This window comes from Prionailurus bengalensis, chromosome C1 (genome assembly GCF_016509475.1).
Source record: "Prionailurus bengalensis isolate Pbe53 chromosome C1, Fcat_Pben_1.1_paternal_pri, whole genome shotgun sequence".
NCBI lineage: Eukaryota > Metazoa > Chordata > Mammalia > Carnivora > Felidae > Prionailurus > Prionailurus bengalensis.
The window spans coordinates 155,649,655-155,667,127 of NC_057345.1; the positions used below are offsets into that span (position 1 = coordinate 155,649,655).

Consider the following 17,473-nt stretch of genomic DNA (forward strand, 5'->3'; position numbering starts at 1 on the left):
ATAAAAATAAAAAAATAAAAATAAAAACAACACAACTGTCTTCAGAACGTGTTTTTGGAAATAAGGCTGAGGATGAGATTATAGATTTTAACAATGGAGGATTAAGAGATTGAGACCTTTTAGTGGCAGAGTTTACTAGAATAGGAACATGACGCTTTGCTCTTTTCAGATTATTTCAGAAGGGAACAGTCTTCTTTTACCAATTGCTGATCACTTGAAGATTCTGAAATGAATCTCCCAGGGATTTTTATATGACTTTTCTGTCCTTTGCTGCTAATGTGCAATATTAGGCTTCCATTAATGATAAATTACACTCAACATTAAGCATCTCTATTAGCGGTCTTCAACTCTGGATACACTTAGCAGAAAGCTCTTTAAAAAGAGTGCTTTAGGCCTCCCCTCTAGAGAGTTTGATATAATTATTTTAGGGCCAGGGCCCAGGTCCTGCTTTTGTTGTTATTTTAGGCTCTCCAGATAATTCTAAAGGGCGGCAAGGGTTAAGAATCACTGGTGTAGGTCACGAGACTTTAGGCAAATCAAAACTAGCACTTGATAGGGAAATGACTGCACCTAACCAAAAGCAACCACACTATTAATTTCTGATACTCCAAAGACAGGTTTTTCAAAATAGAATGCTGATATAAAATGAGCAAAAGTTATTTTGACATGGAGAGATAAGATGAAATCCAAAGCAAGAATGACCCAAAGTTTCCTGAAAAGGCTCAGAGATTAATGCTGATATAAATGACACATTGGGGTTTTACTACAAATTATGGCGTTGTAAAATTACTTTGAAAATATGTTATTCCCATCACAAAGATGGAAAAACTCAGATTCTGCACAATAAAACACATAATCCAAAAGCCACACAATAAATGAATGAGTTAAACAAAACCAGGATTCTTAACTCCTATTCCTGGAAATAACATCACGTTCCTAAGCCTCACTACTTACCAAATGTCAAGACCTATGGGAAAACAGCCAATGAAACAAAACAAATTTCTCTTAATTTCAACTTCCAATTAAACTCAGAAGTTTCAAAAATGAAAAAAAAAAAAACCAGCACAACAGCAAATTCAGGATATAAAAATGATTAGCAGGTAGAGGTCTTATTGTACTTTCTAAAACCTTTAAACACACCTATCTAAAATGTCATTTGCTAATTATTAAAGGTCAGATTCACAGGAGAGATTAATATCACGAAATAGTTTTTTTAAACTAGAAAAAAAATTAATTTAAATTCAAAGATGTATTCAAAGATCTCTAAATTATTATAAATTTCTAAAATTAGAACAAAGTTAATATTCAGAGGGCTTATCAATCTATATGCTAGAATATATGTAGACATTACAAAAAGGCATTAATAATAAATTAAAACATGCACAAAATAATGATACTTTAAAATGACTAAAACAATATGCATGATTCTAACAGTCTGTGAGATTGGGTTAAAAATCAATGGGTTATTCTCCAGGGTAAAAACATGTTGCTATCTGAACAGAAAAGACTGAGCTATCACAAATCAAAATAACTACAGAGCTGTGGCTTTCAGTTATGTAGACTCTAGTTTCTCAAACTTTAATGTGACAATGAGTCACCTGAGGATGTCGTTTACATGCAGATTCAAACTGGAAAAGATCCATCTTTAGTCCAGTTGTCCCTTCCAGGTGGAAAAGGACACATTGCAAAGACATTAGTTAAGTTGTTAGTTTAATTTAAATATTCCAACTGAAGCAATCTTCTAAAGCAGTGAAAAGCAGAACGTTTCATAACCGCATGTGAAAGTAACATTTAATAAAATAAGAGGATAGTAGTTCTTTCCATTTCTTGTTCCTATATTTGTGACAATAAACCTTTATAGCTCCAGGGATTTAAGGTCTGGTTCCAGGTGACTTTAACTGGCACAAAGCCTAATTGGTATATGAAACTTGCTGGCTACAGCATGAATTAAAGCATGCGATAAAAAATTAAGGGTAATCACAAAAAACAAAACATTACAAAATTATATATCCAAAATGTAGCATAGAGTGTAGAGTAAGAAGAGTACACTACTGTAAATTAATTCATATTTGATCTTTGCCACACATTATCTAGATCTACTAATCAAATCAAAACAACAACAAAACTTGCTCTAATAATAAACCTTACGTGCTTGGGCAGAAACTTTATTAAGCACCTCTCATCTACTAGTTAGGGAATGGAGGGGTGGCAGGAAGTCATTTCTGCTTGTATTTATTGGTAAAACCAAATTTCATGGTGACTTACTATTATGGTTGGCTAGTTTCAGTTATGATTAAATCCATTTCCACACCCTTGCCTGAAATTCTTCTAAGCAGGAAGTGACCTGTGGATGTTTGACAAGGGACAAACACTGATACAAAGCAAACTGCCCTGAGATGGCAGTTCCTCACAGGAGGAAGCAGCAGACATATCCCAAATATCCCAGCTGAAAAACAAACTGGGGTTGCTCTGGCTGGCTGGAAAATGCCACCAGTGAACAACTAACTGCATGTAACTGTCACAAAGTAAGATGACTTTCTGAACAAAAGTCATCTGCAGGTTATGTGACAAAAAGTCTAGTAACAGAGCTGAGCTCCAACAACTCAGAGGCACTGCTTTTATTTAATACTGAAAAGGGTGTGGTCACACATCCAACTTCTCAGCTAAACCTGGTCAGATAAGCATCTCTATTGACAATATTATCTTTGAAGGTGAAAGGTTATGAACAGGATCTTAATTTGTAGAGCAGCCAACTCTACACAGTTTGGAGCATACAAGTAATTATGGAACTGTACTACCCTTTGCAGGGGAGGGTAATATGGTGGTGAAGGCAAGCTCACATATTCTCTCTCCTGCTACTGTGATTGAATCTGCACCTGTGAAAGGTATATACTGATTGGTTATGGCATAATTTTGAGGAGTGAATTGAGTGGTCCCACAGATTATCCACTTAACTAGTACTTCTCCTGGGTAGAAGTACTACCTTTTAAAAGATTTGTCTATTTACTTTGTAAACACAGTTGATGGCTCTTGGATTAGTAAGGAGACAGAAACTACATAGTGATTTGAAAAAGGAAAGTATAATATATTATTCTGAGAGGACTGGAGTAACAGGGAATTGGTTAGTGAGAGTTAAAAAGAATTCAAAATAATATAGGAATAGTAGATATAAGGGGCAATCACCACCTACAAGGCTGAGATGAGAGCCCAAGGAAGAACCTTCCCCTCACCAGCACATAGATCCAGAGATCTCTACAGAAAGAGCAGTGTTGGCTCCTTGACAGTGGAAAAGTTACAGAGGTATCTCACTAGTGAAACTTGCCCAAAATCTGACCTGTGGAGTCCCAGAAGAAGCCATTCATAGGAAGATGTCAAACCCTGGAACTTGTTAGGTGCCGATGCTAACAGCTGGCTGCTGATGGCACCTGGAGTTAAGAAGCTGTGCTCTGCAGGAATGTAGTGCACTTTCATGTATAGCCTGGGCCAATATGGTGCAGGTTGGTGCCTAGGATAAAATTTGGGTAGTTGGTGCCTTGGAAACCCAGTTTTGTGGGGTCCCCAATGTGCACATGTATAAGGCTAAACAAAGAGTGTATGGAGCAGTGACCTGGGCTGGGGAACAGGTCCATGATGTCTATGACTCCAGGGTACAACCCTGCTGTCCAAGTCAAGCTCTGGAGAAAGTGCAGGGGGCAGAGGTGTGCCAACTCTAGAGAAAGCTGTGCCATGCAGTTACTTAACACTAGAGAATACTATGTGGAGGCCTAGAAGTAGAGAAAAAGGTATATGCTCAGTAAGAGCCTAGCCAGAAAGTCACCCTGAAACCAGGAAGGAAAAGTATCTTCTACTTTCAGTATCCCTCCAGTGCCCTCTACTGACAAGGCTTAATTAACATCGTGCCAGCCAGCAAAGGAGAAATATTTACAGATTTACAGCCCCCCCCACCCCGCCCCGCTCCATTATTACAGAGCAGGAGAAGAGAATGAATTTACAGCTGAGAGACAATAAGCAGCATAGTCTACCCTTTTGACTTCTCAGTTTCCATATGCACACTTTCTCGCACATTTGAACTCCGGTGGAAAAACAAAACAAGCACCTAGCAAGATGCAAGCATCCTACTTACAAGTGAAGAGGAACCCTGGAATGAGACACAGAATGCCAACAGCCATTGTCTCCAGTGACAATGGGAATTACTTTTCAAATTCTGACACAGTCCCAACGTAATATTCAGTTACCTAAAGACTAAATTGTAAACTTAGTATATAACAAATTCTATGCAATATTTTGTTAAAGAAAGAAAGAAAGAAAGAAAGAAAGAAAGAAAGAAAGAAAGAAAGAAAGAAAGAAAACGGGAAGGAGAGAAGAAAATATTGCCTCCAAAACACAAAAAACAAAAACCAAAAAACAAAAGGCCTATTAAGTACAGTGACAACTGAATGCCCAGAAATGTTACTGAGGCACCCCTAAATTTTTGTGAGTCTGATTACCCGCTGGTTCTCATATGCTTCACTAAGATACCTAAAGTAATTGCTACTTTCTGCTCATCAAATACAATCAGCATGATATTATCAACATAGTAAACCAATGTGATATCTTGTGGGATGTTGGGATAATTAAGATTTCTAGGACAGGAGAACTGACCTGACCCTGAGACAAGACTGTGAAGATACAATGTTGGCCAAGCTAGATAAGAGTAAATTGCTTTGGGGTGCCTGGGTGGCTCAGTCCATTGAGCGTCCGACTTCAGCTCAGGTCATGATCTCACAGTCCGTGAGTTCGAGCCCCGCGTTGGGCTCTGTGCTGATGGCTCAGAGCCTGGAGCCTGTTTCGGATTCTGTGTCTCCCTCTCTCTCTGACCCTCCCCAGTTCATGTTCTGTCTCTCTCTGTCTCAAAAATAAATAAACATTAAGAGAAAAAAAATTTTAAAAAGAGTAAATTGCTTTTGGTGGTCCTTGTAAATTGGTACAGAGAAAAAGCAGTTAACCAAGTTGATAGCTACATACCAAATGCCAGAGGTAGTGTTGATTATATCAAGTAAAGACACCACATTCTGTTTCAGCAAGCACATTTGGAATCATCCAATGATTAAGTTTACAACAGTCCATTCATTCTTTAAGATCCATCCAACTTGGGCCCAGGACAAATAAGTGAGTTAAATGAGATGTGATAGATAACTCAAGTCTTATTTCAAATCTTTGATGGTGGCACTGAGCTCAACAATTCCCTTCAATATAGTATTCTTTCTGATTTACCATCTTAGAAGGAGGGCAAGTTTTAAGGTCTTCCACTTAGCTTCTCTTATCACAATGGTCCTCAACCCATGACACTTAGAGAACCAATATAAGGATTTTGCCAGTTATCCAGGATGTCTACTCCGATTATATATTAAGGAAATGGGGAAATAAGCACAGGGTAGATCTGCTGACCAGCTGGACCCTCCTGTGAGTCAGACTTTGGCTAAGACTCCACCTATTACCTAAATGCTATAACTCCACACGATGACTAGAGAGCCACAAGTGGTATTTTGGCTCCATAGGAATTGGTACAAAAGGTCTGAGTGTATTTTCTTTTCCCCAAAGCATAGCCTCTCTAATAAATGGCTATAGGTCCCTTTGGGGAAGGCTTTTGAGGAAAATTTGTGGTGTATGCTTGAAGCAATGGTGTAGACTTCAAGACTGGCCTCAACTTCAATCAAAGGGCTCTGGGCCTGTAAATTGACTTGGGTTTGGAAACTGAGTGAGAAGTAATGATGCTCAACTGTGGCAACTAAAGCCAATGCTTTTTGCCACCAAGCCTAAAGTTTTTTCTGGTATATACAACAAGTGATACTGTAGTACTGCCCATCTATTTCATTCATCACATTTGCAAAACAATGCCTTCTGATTATATCTATGTCCCAGATTTCCATTATGGTAGATACCTACTTTGTCCTTGGTGGTTAAATGCTGCGACTTGTCTTCTGCTACTATGGAATCCCATCATCTCCATTGAAACCAAGGAGCCAATCTTAATGGCCTACAAAGGAGAGCAACCACAGATTTTTTTTTTTCTCACTAATGCAGGGACTTCTCTCACTAATGTTTTTCTCAATATCTTAGTAAAAGGGAGAGTGTACTGGGCCTTGACATGGAATATAATTGGAGGATGGGCACTCAGGTTGCAAACAATTAAGTCCAGTGAACATTCCTTTTATGAAAGAATCCCAAATCTCATGAGTAGTAGACAATTTCTACTCATTCTCCCTTTTGAGGCCCCAGAATTTAAGGGATAGGTGAATAGGGGAGCAAGTGAGCAATTGCTCAATTGCTATCACTTTGCATTCACCTTTCTACAGGCTTAGCTATAACTCACTGGGTACATACTCATCCTCTACCTCTCAGCTTCCATTCTTCTCTAGAAAAAGTGTCAGCAAACTTTCCATAAAGGGCCAAATAATAAATATGTTTTGCTTTGTGAGCCATATGGTCTCTATTGCAACTACTCTATTTTTGTGGTGCAAAACCAGTCATACACAATACACAAATGAATGGACATAGCTAGTTCCAATAAAATTTTGTTTACAAAAACAGGTGGTGGATAGAATTTGGCCCAAGGTACTGTGCCAATCCCTAGAAATTCAAAATGGCTTCAATCTCAACATTTCTTTATTTCCCTGTGCTTACCTCTTCTCCATTAGTGTCCACATTCCCAGATGTAAAAGAACAAAACAGTTCTTCACAAATCCATAACATCATTTAAAAAAAGTAAGGCATAAAAGCAATGTCTGCCTTTACGATTAGGCTATTTTTGCACCTATTTTGAAACATGCAATATCCCTCCACTTATCTAGTCACCATCTGAAATTCCTGCATTCCCCACTCCTCATGGTTAGAGTATGAAAAGATCTTATTAATACATGTTTCAGTTGGAAATAAACGAGTGTCAGACTAAACTTTTATTCTCCTTTCAAAAGCCAACTTCAAATAGGAAAATTTTCCTCATATATAGACAATTACCACACAGTGAGGTCTATGAGAATACTGAATGCCCAGCTCCATATAGGGAAGGAAGGGGGACCTAACTCTGTGGGGTTTGTACTTAGTTCTTCTGGCAAAGGGGAGAAGCCCTAAGAGGTATTAAGCAGGGTGATGACCTAATTACAACTGAAATTTAATTAAATTTAATTAAATTTAATTTAATTCTTGGGGCCCTGGGTGGCTCAATCAGTTAAGTCCAGCTTTAGCTCAGGTCATGATCTCACAGTTCGTGAGTTCAAGCCCCATATTGGGCTTTCTCCTGTCAGCACAGAGCCTGGATCCTCTGTCTCTATCTCTCTCTGCCCCTCTCTGACTGGCACTGTACACACACTCTTTCTCTCTCTCAAAAGTAAATAAACATTAGGGGTGCCTGGGTGGCTCAGCTGGTTGGGCACCTGACTTCAGCTCAGGTCATGATCTCACAGCTCGTGGGTTTGGGTCCCATGGTCAGGCTCTGTGCTGACAGCTCAGAGCCCAGAGCCTGCTTCAGATTCTGTGTCTCCCTCTCTCTCTGCTCCTCCCCTGTTTGTGCTCTGTCTCTATCTCTCTCAAAAATAAATATTTTTTTAAAAAGTAAACAAACATTAAAAAAAATAAGATAAAATAAAATAAAATAAAATAAAATAAAATGATTATTCTTGAAGCTGTTTTTAATATGGATTTGGTGGAGAGGGTGGTGAACCAGAGAGGAGACTGAAGGTGATTAGCAGACTATTAAAATTAATCCAGGTAAGAAATTGAGAAGGGGTGTGGAGGCTTGGGAAGAGATCCAGGAGGTAGAGTTGGCTAAATTCAGCAAATGAATCAATATGGAGGCTGGAAAGGTTGTTAAATTGTGAATTGTGTAAGGATGGGTTCTTGACTTATTGAAAAAAGACCAGCTAATGAGTGCTCTCTGTTCTGGATTATCTGCAGTGGAAGAGCTGGAGTTAAAATAACAGGGCAAGGGGCTGTGAATGCTAAAAGACTAATGACAGAGGGTAAAGGATATAAGAAGGAGACTGAGGTAATAACAGCAACAAGTCTTAACCAGTTCAAAAAGATGGGTCATATCTGAAAGCTCAAATAAAACAACGAAAACAATAATTTGCATTAGAAGCCCTCTCTGTACTATGAATTGCCCCTCACAAGGGTCCACTCTGCCATGAGGTATTTACTACCAGGTATTCTTCTGCCCTTTACCCTATCCATCTGACTTAGAATTATCAAACTTGCATGGTCTCACACTACTCGCCTCCAACAAATTATCAATCAGGTATGAGGATAACTTCTAGAAATTTATCCCACAGATATGCTAATATGCAAGTAGAATGATAACCTGTAAGTCTGCACATTAAAGCATCATTTTAACATCAAGACACTAAAACAACCGATAACTCTATCAATAGGGAAATAAATTACAATAAATAAATTATGATACAGTCATATGATGGAATATTATGCCAGATTAAAAACAAAGAAGCTACTTTATATGCTGATATGAGGTTATCTCCACGATAAGTTAAGTGAAAAATGAGACTCATTTGCATTTTTATGTATGCAATTTATATATATAACATATACTTTATTATATATACATATACACACACACATAGACACACACATGTATATATTACACATATACAATATATATATATGTAAAAGGAGCATTGTTTGCTCATAGGAAAACCAGGTATTAGAGGGCAACAGTTAAAAGAAGACTTGTCGGGGCGCCTGGGTGGCGCAGTCGGTTAAGCGTCCGACTTCAGCCAGGTCACGATCTCGCGGTCCGTGAGTTCGAGCCCCGCGTCAGGCTCTGGGTTGATGGCTCAGAGCCTGGAGCCTGTTTCCAATTCTGTGTCTCCCTCTCTCTCTGCCCCTCCCCCGTTCATGCTCTGTCTCTCTCTGTCCCAAAAATAAATAAACGTTGAAAAAAAAAAAAAAAATTTTTAAAAAAAAAAAAAAAAAAAGAAGACTTGTCATATATACGTCCTTAGTTTTTTTAAATTTTGGACCATGAGGATAGAGTAACTACTAAAAAAATAAGCAGGGAAAAAATTGAGAGTAGAATAAAAATTTTCGGACAGGTAACATCTCAAATTTATTAATTCCATTCATCATTTCTCAAGAAGCTACTGGGGGATGTGTTCCTACATGAGAAAGTAAACAACAAAATCATCGTATCTAAAAAATAGGGACTCCTTCAAAAATGTCAGCAAAGAAAAATCCCAAACAACTGCCATGAAACAGGCTTAGAAAGCAATAGGCCAAATTGGAACAAGAGAACAGAGAGCTCCAGAAGAGACCAATAAATCTGATAGGTTTGATTATGTGGAAGAATCATACTGAGAAGATATTGGAGTATATAGAAACAGAAATTGATACTCAAAAAACTAAGCTATTTTTTTTCTTAAATGAATTATTAACTCTATGGTTCAAAAATTTTTACTCATACTCATAATACACTTGCTTGGCTCAGCAGTAAACAATATGTACACAATAATCATAAGTAAATACCTAAATGCAAACAAAAAATGTGAGAATTATATTCAGAGATGGAGGGAGAGCAAGAGGCATGTGTGCGTAAGAGCTAAATATTTATCTACTTTAATGGGAAGTCAGTTGATAATGTCAAACATTGATAAATTAAAGAATAGTAGTATAAGCACATTATTGCAAAAGGCAAATAGGAAGCAACACCTAAAAGAGGTTAAAGCATTCCTAGACGCAGCAGCACTGGGGGAAATGAGAGTTGACTGGATTTTTGTTGCTATCGCTGTTGTAAGGCTTTTAATAATTCTTTTTAGTTTTATTTACATTTAAGTAGGATAGAAGTACAGGACTTGGAATCAGACAGCTTGGATTGGAATATTGTCTCCGACATTTTACTGCCTCCTAGACAGAGGCAAATTACTTACTCTATTTTCCTGTCTCTAAAATAGGGAGAAAAATACCATGCACCTCATTGAGTGGCTTTGAAGATTAAATGTTTTAATTCATGAAATTGTTTAAAATATGCCTGGCACATAAGTGCTTAATAGTAAAATAGTAAAGAAGGGGTAATACTTATTAAGACAACAAATATTATCTTCTGTTACTTGATAAAAATGTAAAGGCATTAATAACTGAAATCTAATTTTAAATATATGAGCCACATATTAAAGTCTGCTCCCTTTGTCAGGAAACTTTAACTTTTTTTAAGTTAATACTCCCAGGTACTAAGTGGGAATTTGTTTCTTGAGGCTACAGTCTTCAATTTAAATCCATAGGCAGAAGCAGGAGGTCGGGGGGGTGGGGGGAGGCGAAGACTGGTGAAAAATTCTAGTTAGTCCTGGAAAAGGGGAGCTCAAACTGGAATCTGAAGGATGAGTTTTTAGCTAGATGGGCCAAAAGCGGAGGGAAGAGAGTTCCAGGCAGGGATGATGACACTTGCAAAGACCAGAGGCAGGAGGAGCGCATGGTCATAAAAAGGGCCAGTAGAGCTGCAACAGAGTAACATGACACAGGTGTGTGCAGTAAGCAGAATCTCAATCGTGCCAGGCCTTTAGGCTGAGTGAAGCAGTTCGTCTAATCCTAAGGCAACGAAGGGCTTTAAGCAGTTTTGAATGTTTTGAAAAGATCCCTCTGGGAGCAGCGTAGGGAACTAACCAGAAGGAATTCAGGTAATCAATAGGGAGGCCATTTGTAAAAATCCAGGCAAGAGATGTTGATAGTGACAAGAGTGGAGAAAAGTAGATGGATTCGAAAAATATTTATTTAAGAGGTAAAACTGACAGAATGACTTTTTTTTTTTTTTTTGGTCTAGTCTGATTAAATTACATTATTTAAGTAAAAGTTGCCCCTCCGGTAATTCCTCACCAATAGCAATATACTCAGTTGTACAACATTTATAAACTAAAACTATAAGACATTTCAATCACAAAGTTAACTTTTCACTTGTAAATGGTAAAACCCAGAACTTGGAACAAAACCAAAAGCCACAATAATATGGAATTCAAAGGAAGAACATGGAAATAACAGCAATCTAAATTAAATAGACTAATTAAGCACAGTGAAACAAGTTTCCTAAATCCTCAATTTCTGTGGTCGCTGCCCAATAGGAAAGCAAATATACTGCCTGCCCAATGCCTCTCCCCTCCCTGTGCCACTTTTACTCCAATATTTTTACTCCACAATAGACTTAGAGGAAAGAAAAATATTACATGCTTTGCAAATATCTAAATGGGTGTGTATGTGTACACAGGCACAAAAGCAGACTATATTAAATCACATATGTAAAGTGCATGATAGGAGTATGCATAAGACATCACTCCTAGCCCAGATGTATGTAAAAGGCGGGGGGGGGGGGGGTTTCCTAAGTGAGGTGAGGCCTCAATTGAGTCTTAAGAGCTAAAAAGAGGTATAGAAGTAACATCAATGGGGGGTTAAAAAAAAAAAGCACATAAGAAAAAGCATTGAAATCTGTTGTTGGAACATAAAATTTGATTTATGGAGTAGAAATCCATAGGTAAGCACGGGTCAGATTCTGTGAGACCATTTTAAGGACCATGGGTTCTATCCTGAGTTATGTGAAGTTATTAATAGGTTTAAGCAGAGGAGAGAGACATCCAGGTTTACATTTTTACAGATCATTAGTGGAGGGGTTCTGCTGAGGATGGATTTGAGCATAACACCATCTGCTGAGATATTAGGTAGCAGGTAGCTATGGTACCCCATTTAAGAGTTGATGAGACCCTGAACTGGAGCAGAAGTAGAAGAATTTGTGGGGGAGGGGCAGAGGAAGAAGGGCAAAAAACGTTAACAGATTCAGTGATATGATAGTTGTGGAGGTTAAGAAAAGAGAGTTAAAAAATGACCTCTGGATTTCTGACATGACACCTGGATAGTGGAACAGATCCATAACCCATTCTCCAAAATACCTGGAGCCAAATATGTTTTAAAATTCAGAACATTTTGGATGTTAGAAAGGAGATATGGTTTACACACCCAATATAACAGTGTACCCCCAACAGGGCCTGGAACAGTACCATGTAATTAAACACATTCCACCAAGTGGAATAGATGATAAAGAGCTCCCTGACAGTAAAATTAGGTTTTGTAGCAAATTGAGTTCAAGTGTTGCTGACAAAAAAGTTATCAAAAACATTTTGGTTTTCCAGGGTTTTTTTTGTTGTTGTTGTTGTTTTTCTTTGGTTTGGGTTGGCTTTGGAATTGTGGATAAGAAATGATAGATGTACTAACACCTGTAAACAAAACATAGGAAGTAAAACAGGCTGTTTTTGTTTTTGATGGAATGAAGGTTCTGGTTTACTCAGGTATGATCTCAGATAATTATGATATCTTAAAGATGTCTAGGAAGCAATGGGATAAATGAACAAATTAGTTGGGACAGTTTGAAACTAAAACAATCACAAGGAAAATGTACACTCAGGGAAATATTCTCTATTTGGTGCCAAAACTATGAACCCAACTCAGAGAATGACTCAAGGAGACTTCATCTGTCAATAGACACTAATGACCTCGAATTGAGAGTCCTATTTGCTTTACCACATAAGTTAATGCATTTTGGTCTCTTGCCATTGTTGGCATTGATTTGAATTCAATGTTGCTATTAACAGTACATTAATTTTGTTAAAATTACTCAAATTATATAAAAGAATTATTCTGGTATTAACTAGATGCATAATTAGGTGATTGGAAATATGTCCTTCTCAATCAGATTTTCTAACCATAAAAGATCTGTCATAACAAATGCATTTCTACACTTTACGAACCAAAAAACTGACTATGTTCTGAAGACGATTTGGGGGTTGATCATTTCAAAAATATTAAATATACTAATTTTCTTTTAGAGAAAAATTCCTTCTACCAGGAATTAAAATTAAATTTTTCTATGGAAGGCTTAATCATCCCATGAGAGTTTTCCAAGCCTACATCCCTACAGATCCTTAGAGACCTAATCTAATCTCTCAATCTCCCAATCTAATCTTTTTAGGGCATAGGGGTCTGATTCCTAGAATTTGTTTCCTGTTTCACAGTAAAAGAAAAATATATACAAAATCTTAACAGACTACAAACCAATAATAAACTGGCTTATGTTTACTCTAACAGTTTTTTAAGCCTCTGTCTAGCACTATTAACATAGCCATAAAATTTAGAATTTGGAATAGAGGTGGGCAGAATTATTATGTTGTTTTTTTTTTTAACGTTTATTTATTTTTGAGAGACAGAGAGAGCCAGAGCCTGAGCGTAGGAGGGGCAGAGAGAGAGAGAGAGACAGAGACAGAGACAGAGAGACAGACAGAATCCAAAACAGGCTCCAGGCTCTGAGCTGTCAGCACAGACCCTAACGCGGGGCCTGAACCCACAAACTGTGAAATCATGACCTGAGCCAAAGTCAGAGGCTTTGAGCCAGGCACCCCAAATTATTTTTCACTTTCAAACTTTCACTTGATAATTGCTACCATCAAAAATTCTTCAGAAAAACCCTTCCAGTTTTCCCTGTCCCTAAACATACTGCATACACTATGCTGAGGATCCATTTAAAATACAATAATGTACGGTGAGGTTTCATGCAGTTCCTTATGTTTGAGAAATTTAGTCTAGCACCAGATCCTAGAGTCTAAAGCCCTTCAATAAAAGTTTAATGAGGAATGATGGTACAATTCTACATTTTTAAAATATACAGTTTGTTTTTCTTTCTTTCAAGTATGTGTGTGTATATGACATAGTATGCTGATAGAAAAATCAGCCTTAAAAGTACAAATTCAATAGGATACTGCTATTTGCATTATAGGTTCTAGCCCAACTGTGGTCCTAAAAGTCAACCAGTGTGTTGAGATCAGTATTTTAAAGATAAGATAATAGAGAAAATCCACGTTATGAGCCTAAATATTGTTTTGTGAGCCTTGTTTAATATATATACACAGAGAGTATACTGCATTGAGGCATAGAATTCATTTCTTATTGAGGATTGCAGTCCAAAAAGAAGTTTTAAAAATACTAATGTTGAAGAAGTATGCTTGCCAGCCAAAACTCTAGAGTGTTGCCAATGGAGGGATGGCCCTGGGTTACTGCCTTATAAAATATATTTTAGGCCAATACAATAAAAGATCAGAAGACTAAATTGTGTTGTCCATGTTGACTCAAAAAATTAACTGTGGCTCTGAAAAACCAAGAAAGGATGAAAAATCTCAATCCACATGGCATCTTCAATACACATGTGAGAAGAAGTGTGACATCCTCACTCACTCTCCCTGGAGTCCGGCATCCTCTGGACAAGTAGAAATTAGGGTAAATCAGAGCTGGACAAAGAACAATGGAGTATTCTGTACTTACAAAGGCCTTACAAATTATACAAAAGACAAAAAGATAAACATCTTATGGTAAGTGAGAGTGAGGGTGGTGAAAAGTAAAGATAATACGACTCTTGAGTCAAGTCTTTGGAATAATAATAATGCCACTAACTTGCTGGGTGAACTGAAATTAGAATCTCTCCCTCAGCCTTGGTTTATCACGAACTGGATGGATTGACTATCCAAACTGAGAAGAGGATCCTGAGATTGGTAGGGGTAGAGGAGATTCCTGATTTAAGGCCTCATTACCTTAATCTAGGGAAGTATATTTTTTTTCTATTTTACAGATAATTTAACTGAGGCACACTGTTACTCTAATGCAAACATGTCACATTTCTCCCTTAAGAGTAAAGGTAGTCTAGAAACATCTGGCTCAATAATCGATGAGGTTTAAATTAATACTCTAAACTCAGGGAACAACACCTACACCTAATTTGTAAAGAATATTCAGCATAGGTATTTCTCTGTATGGAGATGAGATTAAGAGGGCAGGCCAGGCTCTTTTGACATAAGCAGAAGGCACTGGTTGAAAATATCATTAATAATCACGTCCTGTTTGTGTGGTTGTCATGTATCTTTAATTGCACCTCTATGAGTTAAGGCATTTTCTTAAGTGTGCAGTTTGAAATACATTTTTAAACCTCAGTGAAGATAGAAGTAAAATGCAGGCAATGGAATTGCCATTTATTATGAGAAACTTCTATGTAAAAATACTAGTTAAAGCGATATAAAAAGAAAGATGCTTGGTACAAATAAACTGTTCAGAATGTTTAGTGCATATGCTAGACTTCAGATATTAAAAGTAAAAGTTAAGTTTAAAGAATTCTAACTGTAGGGTATGACTTTAACCTCATGTGTTTTAACCACAGACTCAAAGAAAACGTACACAGTAAATGAAGCAACACATTCTCCCACAAGCAGAAATTCTCAAATGAAAACGCAACTTTCTTATTTTTCCACAACAGTATTTGAACGCAAGTGTCTTCATTATATGTATTATAACTTTTATAACAAGTTACGTTGGCTTCATAACATATTCTAAAAATCAGAAAGGCTGTTAACCTATGGGGTTCTAAAAACAGAAATAGTTATTTGAGGAGTTTGAAGTGAAGTGTTTTTGAGGAGTTTTGAGGGAGAAGGAAGCAAAAGGCTATAAGGTAAGCACCAGTTTCACCCTCAATTCTTAAGCTTTAGAAAAGCCTAATTAGGCAGGGAAAGGAATTTGGGCCTGGCACACCCAGGTTCAGACGTGGCAGGATCCTGAAACAAAGTTTTTCTGAACCTTTGAGTCATATGCCACAGGCAAACCAGAGCCGCGATATTGCAGGTCGTTAAGTCAACAGGTCCTTTAACGAGATGGTGTGCGGTTGGTGAGTGGCAGTTGGATTTCTTCCTGCCACGAAGAAAATAACTCTACTCGATCAAACCGGAAAGTGGGCGCAGCTCTGGCTTAGGGAGTGCACCCGGAAAAGTGCAGAGAGAGAGAAACAGACAGAGACAGAGGGATGTCCGCGTCCCGACCACAGAGCGCTTTCCAAACCACTCGGAAACCATTTAAATGGCTCGGGCGGCCGCGGTTTCCAGCCTAGGACTGTCTGGGGTCCGGCTGGGAAAGTTGCCTGGCAAAGCCATGCCCTTTCCCGTCGCGGGTTTGCTCCCCCTACCCGGCACGGGGGCGAGAGGAGACCAGCAACCTGTTAGCCCGCGTGCAAACGCGGCCACCTCGCGCCTGGCCCGGCCCCTCCGACCCCGCACTCCGGGAGACTCTCCCAGGGTCAAGCTGCGGGCCACCAGGACTCGGGCCCCGGTCCGGATCCTCTGGAGCCTCCCTACAGAGACTGTCAGGGGCGACAGGGCTACCCCCGGAGCGCCACCTGCCCCGGCCTCGGGCGCCCCTTTCGGCCCCTCCGGAGGGGCAACTGAAACACCGCTCTCGAGACCACCCCCAACCGGCCACCGGGACCGTACCCCTCTCCCCACCACGTGAACCTCGGCGTCCGTCTGCCCAGGGTCTCCCGGCCCCCGCCCCCGGCCCCAGCGCCGGCCCGCCCGCTTACCTGGCGGGTGGGCACAGCAGGGCGGCGGGAAGCAGCGGCCGGGCGGGCGCTGGACGTGGGCCGGGCGCCAGGTGCAGGTGGCGGCGGCGGCGGCGCCTCCGGTTGCTGTCGCTACTGTTGCCGCTCAGTCCAGCTCCTCCTCCGCCGCCGCCGCCTCCTGCCTTCCCGCTGGGCCTCCTGCGTTGCCAGGAGAGGCCGAACCGAGGCTCCGCTTCCTCCTGGAGTCTCCCAGGTGAGCTCCAGCCTGCGACGTCGGCAGGGGCGAGGCCCCTGTCCCGCGCCTGCGCGCCAGCCTCCTGCCCCGCCCAAGCCCTACCTGAGCGCTCCAGGTGAGGACCGAGCACCGCGCGCGCAGGGTGGGGGCGCCGTCCGGGCGGAGCGCAGCCGCCGCGCGGCTTCCCTCTCCGCAGACGGCGAGGCTGGTTCTCCTAGAGGGGCGCGTGCCTCCGCCCGTCTACATTTGAGGAGTCCCGCACGGACCTGGTGCCAGTGAGCACCTTGTAACCAGAACACGGTCTGGGTCCTTGGGGAACCAGAGGGTCTAGATTGCCCTCACACACGTCTTCCCTTCTCTAAGGTTCGCCAAAATGAAGGGGTGCACCGCCCGGAGACCGGGGGGTGGGGGGGCCAGTGCCCCCCGAGAGCCACCTCATGACGGCTGCAACTGTTGTCTCGTATGTTTTCCTCGAGCAAGGTTCAGCAGCTTCTGTCACCAGTTAGGTTCGTGAGCTATTGGGTGAGCTTCCTTCCCATGTACTAGTCTTGATTTCATCACTTGACTCACTTCAGCGCAGCTAGTGGTTTCCGTTTCTGTAAGCGCGCGCTCTGGTAGGGGCGCCTCCCGTCCAAAGGAGGAGCCTCCCTCTTCCAAAGAAGAGCCTCTGGTATTTGGCAGAGCCTTGCTAACTTGGGGCGCACCACCCCTTCCTGGGCTGCTATAGAAAGGCAAACCGATTCCCAGATGGGAGAGCCAGCAGCGACAGTACAGAGAAACCTGCTGTCCTTGTTTGCAAAGACAAGGGTTTCCTGGAGAGGTTTTGCTTCTCCTGGAGGTTTGCTTGAAAG

At 40.3% G+C, this 17,473-nt stretch overlaps 1 protein-coding gene across 2 annotated transcripts in view; it reads right to left on the minus strand.

The window, feature by feature from the left end:
• The window catches only part of GALNT3 (polypeptide N-acetylgalactosaminyltransferase 3), a 44,397-nt gene extending 27,208 nt beyond the window's left edge, over positions 1–17,189 (minus strand). Inside the window, exons 1-2 of one of the 2 annotated variants that reach the window (XM_043576939.1) lie at positions 16,409–17,189; positions 5,926–6,016 (exon numbers count right to left, since the gene is read on the minus strand). The gene's annotated coding sequence lies outside the window, so the exon portion shown is untranslated. The remainder of the gene's footprint in view (positions 1–5,925; positions 6,017–16,408) is intronic. The other variant, XM_043576937.1, reaches the window with a different exon arrangement.
• Between the last annotated feature and the right edge of the window lie 284 nt (positions 17,190–17,473).